Source organism: Rhinopithecus bieti, unplaced genomic scaffold (assembly GCF_001698545.2).
Source record: "Rhinopithecus bieti isolate Rb0 unplaced genomic scaffold, ASM169854v2 scaffold_16990, whole genome shotgun sequence".
Classification (NCBI taxonomy): domain Eukaryota; kingdom Metazoa; phylum Chordata; class Mammalia; order Primates; family Cercopithecidae; genus Rhinopithecus; species Rhinopithecus bieti.
Window position 1 is genome coordinate 501,388 of NW_016808832.1, and position 6,020 is coordinate 507,407.

The window sequence follows — 6,020 nt, forward strand, 5'->3', positions numbered from 1 at the left end:
AGCTTCTGCACAGCAAAAGAAACTACCGTCAGAGTGAACAGGTAAACTACAGAATGGGAGAAAAATTTTGCAATCTACTCATCTGACAAAGGGCTAATATCCAGAACCTACAAAGAACTCAATCAAATTTACAAGAAAAAAAACCAAACAAACCCATCAAAAAGTGGGCAAAGGATATGAACAGACACTTCTCAAAAGAAGACATGCATACAGCCAACAGACACATGAAAAAATGCTCATCATCACTAGCCATAAGAGAAATGCAAGTCAAAACCACAATGAGATACCATCTCACACCAGTTAGAATGACGATCATTAAAAAGTCAGGAAACAGGTGCTGGAGAGGATGTGGAGAAATAGGAACACTTTTACACTGTTGGTGGGACTGTAAACTAGTTCAACCATTGTGGAAAACAGTGTGGCAATTCCTCAAGGATCTAGAACTAGAAATACCATTGACCCAGCCATCCCATTACTGGGTATTTACCCAAAGGATTATAAATCATGCTGCTATAAAGACACATGCACACGTATGCTTATTGTGGCACTATTCACAATAGCAAAGACTTGGAACCAAACCAAATATCCATCAATGACAGACTGGATTAACAAAATGTGGCACATATACACCATAGAATACTCTGCAGCCATAAAAAAGGATGATTTCATGTCCTTTGTAGGGACATGGATGCAGCTGGAAACCATCATTCTCAGTAAACTATCGCAAGAACAGAAAACTAAACACTGCATGTTCTCACTCATAGGTGGGAATTGAACAGTGAGAGCACTTGGACACAGGAAGGGGAACATCATACACCAGGATCTGTTGTGGGGTGGGGGGAGGGGGGAGGGATAGCTATAGGAGATATACCTAACGTAAATGACGAGTTAATGGGTGCGGCACACCAACATGGAACATGTATACATATGTAACAAACCTGCACATTGTGCACATGTACCCTAGAACATAAAGTATAATAAAAAAAGATTTTTTTTGTTGCTTATAAGCCAAAAAAGAAATAAAAGTGAGATACGCAAAAGAACCATGATAACACAGGTGACTAGTAACTTAGGAGGAAACAGTAGTTAGACAAGATGATAAGGGAGGGAGGAATAAACTGAATCTGGGCTTTGAGTAATGAACAGAACTTTTCTAGACTGAGTTCAAAGTGGGAGTGCAAATAATATTCCACACAAGATCAGAATAATCAAAGCAAAGTAAGTATAAAATTTTATAATGTTTCTAGAGAAAATAATAACTTGAGTGCATAATGAAGTTAAAGCTATATGCAGTGAATAAGGTTACTTTTTGTTTAATTTTCTCCTTTCTTTTATACTGTTAATACATTTATTTTTTGAAGTAGTGCTTTTTTAAAAAAAAAATTGGTAATTGAGAAAAGCACAGACAAATGGAGTGCATTAAGACAGCACCTATGCTGCCATTCAAAAATAAACATTGGTTACATTTGGTGACCATCATTTACCCTTCTAAATCATAAGAATACTTGCATGGGGGATGTGGACACAAGGAGTAGGAGGGAGATTTTTATAAGAATGAATAGGCTGGGCGCAGTGGCTCGCACCTGTAATTCCAGTACTTTGGGAGGCCGAGGCGGGCGGACCACAGGGTCAGGAGATCGAGACCATCCTGGCTAACACGGTGAAACCTCCTCTCTACTAATAATACAAAGAATTAGCCGGGCGTGGTGGCAGGCGCCTGTAATCCCAGCTACTGGGGAGGCTGAGGCAGGACAATGGCGTGAGTACGGGAGGCGGAGCTTGCAGTGAGACAAGATGGTGCCACTGCACTCTAAGCTGTGCAAAAGAAAAAAAAAGAATAAATAAAATAAAATTTAGGATAATTATAATAAAAAAGTATTAGATTTACTTTAATAGAAAAAATGTCAAGCATAACAATTTAGATAACTGTTTTTTTTTTGGTCTGATATTCGTTAATTTCCCAGTATCTCTTTGAGATTAATAAAAAAAAATCAAACCTGTGTTTTTTGGTTAAAAAAAAACCTCTTTGTTTTCTAACTTGTTGGGTGTTGTGTAAGAGTCCACGATCATAGTTGTCATTGGCATCAGTTTTCAAACTACCACAGGTTTCCATAACAAGTGGCTGTTTTTCTTTATTCCCTGCCACATATTTCACAACTGGAACAGTGCTTAGTACAGTGGATACATTTAATAATTATATGTTGAGTAAATTAAAAATACAACCAGCAGAGATTAGTTTATGAGGTAAAGATTGTCTGTTGTGAAATATTTTACTGAGATGTTTTCAAATTGGTAGTGCTTGCTTTATTTTAATCTTCCACATTTTTTGTTTTCTGTCATTTTTATATTTTGTTGAAGAGTTGTCAAATTGTTTTTTCCCTACATTTTCATTTTCAATGTGTCTATAAACCTATAAAATTTGTTTACTCATTCTTACATAATCTTTCTTTTACTTCATCCAAAAGGATAGAAGTCACAAGACTTGTTTCAGCTTTAACAAGTAAAGAGCATGAGGCATTCACCTTTATCTTCACAAAAAGGAAAAGCTGGACACACTGAAAATCAATTACTTTTTTTGGACTCATCAGAGAACTGATGTCAGAGCAAGCTACTATACCAAAATCTAGAAAGGCTGAACGATAGAGCAACCAAGATCTGCTGACCTGGAAGAGAAGTCAATGGGACCATATTCTGAAGTAAGCAAGAAGAAAAAAACAAACCAAACAAAAAAACAAAAACAAAGAAAACTTTGTCTATAGAAGAACAAAGGTAAGAATTAGTCATGTTGCTTGTCAAAAATGATGTAAACAAGTAGAAAGTGGAGTAAACTATTTAAAGAAAAGCTATCAAGTTAGAATTACACATCTAGAAAATTATTGTCCAAAATGAAGGAAAATAAAACTTTCTCAGAAAAAAAAGAAGAAATTTTTTGACTAGTTCTGCAATAAATATTAAAATAATTTCTCCAAGTGGTATAATAATAATGTGAGAAATGGATCTACATAAAGGTAGGAAGAGTGTTAGAAAAAGGAATAAATGAAGGTAATATAATATCTTTTTTTCTTATTCTTAATTGATCTTTAGAGCGATAGTAATAACAATGTATTGAAGGACTATAACATGAATAACTGAAATGAGTGACAACAATGTCATAATATACAAAAGGGAAATGGGAATGCTCTGTTACAAGGCACCATCACTACACAGAAAGTGGTATAGTGTTATTTGAACGTGGACTTAGACTATTGGAACGTATATATTGTAAACTGCAGGGAAATCATTGGAGAAATGGTTGGTTCTGTGCTAGAGGTGAAAAATACAGTCAGTCCTCCATATCCATGGCTTCTACATCGGTGGATTAAACCAACCGGAGATCAAAACAATTTTTTAAAATGGATGGTTCTATTTGTCTGGAACATGTACAGACATTTTTTCTAGTCATTATTCCCTGAACAACGCAACAACTACTTACAGAGCACTTACCTTGTATTAGGTATCAAAAGTAGTCTAGAGATGATTTAAGTATATAGAAGGATGTGCATAGGTAATATGCAAATACACCACCATTTTATATAGGGGACTTGAGCATTTGTGAATTTCAGTCTTTGTGGTGGATTCTGGAATCAATCCCCCTTGGATACTGAGGGATGATTGCATATAAAATTTTGTTTTAGGATCTTTCAGGGCCAGAAAATAAAGTGCTGCTGAAAAAGAATTAAAAAAAAAAAAAAAAAAAAAAAGAAACACAATAATGGGTGTATGTCAGGAGCTAGCTGAAAGATCACCTACTGGCCAAAGTTAGAACAATCTGAGCAACAATATAAATAAGCAAGTTATTAGATTGATAAGTAAAACAAAATAAATATTCATGAGTCCATCTGATACAAATAAATGACTGCATGAATAAAATAGGAAGAATAGATCAATCTATTGAACAAAAATCTCTGGTTTATGTAATACCCACCCCTGCTTCAAGATGGTGAAACATAACTTTGCACTACTTGCCTGTGGAATGCATGTAAAGACTTTTGTTCAAAGAGTACAAGACAGAAGGGAGGGAAAAGTAACTTTATAATGCAGAAACCTGAAAAATGCTACCTCATTCTGGTGATCAAGGTCAATATCATTGGTGCCAAATCATCGATGGCCTGAACCCTTGATATGATGTGATGAGAATGGCACTTTACCTCTGTAGTCTTCCCCTCCAAACCCATAATCTCAGTCTAATCATAATAAAAATATCCAGAAAACACCAATTGTGAGACCTTCTTTGTAATGTCTGTTCAGTGTTCCTGAAAACCATCAAGAACATCAAAAACAAAGTCAGCAAAAACGTGTCACAATCTAGAAAAACCTAAAGAGACACAATGACTAACTAAATGTAATGTGATATTCTACATAGGAGCCTGGAAGAAAAAAAAGAACATTAAGTAAAAGGTAGAGAAAAGTTGAATAACGGGTGAACGTAATAATAATGTGTTAATATTGGCTCATTAATTATGAAAAGTATGTCATACTAGTGTAAGATATTAGCAATACAGAATTGGGTTTGGGATATATGGGAACTCTGTACTATCTTCGTATTCTTCTGACCATAAAACTACTCCAAAACTAAAAGTTTGTTTTTTGAAAGTTATCTATTTTTTTCTCTCACTTCCACTACTTCCCAGTTATAAAGAATAAGGCATCAGTGATTATCATAAATATGAATAATAAAAAGACTATTCTTATCAACAGAGTGACCTGTTCAGAGAATCCAGGGGCTTGCCTAAGGACCCAGAATTTGGTCATTCTGACATTCTAAAAAGGTGAATAAACTTTATTGTGCAGTAAAAAATATTAATAGGTTCACCAGCATAAACATTTATATTCACTACTAGTTGCTACTGTAGTTCGCATCAAAGATACTAAGAGTGATCACTTTTAATAATTTTTAATTTTTTTACTTTATAATTTTGAGTGGTGTGTGGAAGTGCTTGAAAAGTCATAAACTAAAATATAAGTAGTATGTAGGTGTACGTATTAATAGTATAAATAGTATAATAGATATTAATTAATTTGATTCTCATTTTTATCATGACAATAATTTATTTATATGATTACATAATACCTTACATTTTTACTTAACTTTAAAACACCTTCCAAAGTCTTCTAACTCATAATATTGAGTATAAAAGAGAGGCCCTATTATTTTATTTTGGGAAAACAGACTTGAGTTCTTTATATTTTGATATAAACCCTCTGTTAGAAATGTGGCAAATATTGTTTTCCAGGTTGTTTCTACGTTTTCACTTTTGTTTACAGTTTTTTGGTGTAAGATACTTTTAAATTTGGTGATGTCATATATACAGTCTTTCCCTTAATTTGTTTTGCGTTAGTGTCCAAATAATTAAAGCTTCTTATTTCAAAAATAACATAAGGATAGCTTATATTTTATTTAAGAGCTTTAAAGCTCATTTTATCACTGTTGTCCCTATTTTATTATTAAATCAATGCGGTGTGATTTCTGTATTTTAAAGGCCATAATAGGTTGATATCAGTTATTAATGTTTGACGTTTGTTTCTCACTTAAATGCTTTTGTGCCATATTGTGCATCTGTTCTTTTTTATTATTTATTCATCTACTTTAGATATATAAAATAGCACTGTTTTATTATCTGCAGCTCTAAAATATGCCTTGATAACCAGAAGAGCAAATCCCTTATTCTTATTCTTTTTCTGAAAATTTCTATTATTAGGTAATTATTGGGCTATCATTAAAAATATTTTCTCTTGGTCTGCAGTCCAATGCTCTAACCCTGAGCTATACCCCCTCCTTACCAGTTAGAATGGCAATCATTAAGAAGTCAGGAAACAACAGGTGTTGGAGAGGATGTGGAGAAATAGGAACACTTTTACACTGTTGGTGGGATTGTAAACTAGTTCAACCATTATGGAAAACAGTATGGCAATTCCTCAAGGATCTAGAACTAGATGTACCATATGACCCAGCCATCCCACTACTGGGTATATACCCAACG